This window comes from Penaeus monodon, chromosome 19 (assembly GCF_015228065.2).
Source record: "Penaeus monodon isolate SGIC_2016 chromosome 19, NSTDA_Pmon_1, whole genome shotgun sequence".
NCBI lineage: Eukaryota > Metazoa > Arthropoda > Malacostraca > Decapoda > Penaeidae > Penaeus > Penaeus monodon.
Window position 1 is genome coordinate 1,900,300 of NC_051404.1, and position 278 is coordinate 1,900,577.

The following is a 278-nucleotide window of genomic DNA, read 5'->3' on the forward strand; positions in this document are numbered from 1 at the left end:
TGAAATGGATATAGACAGATCACTGCGTGATTTACCTGGGCCATTCCTCATGAATGATTCTTGAGACCTGTTTGGATGTGTGTGCTGTGTCTGAGCCTCAACTGCTAAAATAAGACTGACCAATAAAACAGTAGATATACTAAATTTCCATTTTTCAAAGAAATATTTAAAACTCGCCTTTTAGGTAACAGGTTCCTCATTACACATTATGGAAATCATCTAGGTCTTTCACATCCTATTTAAAATAATTAGAAAATCTAAAAGGGGAAAATAGAACG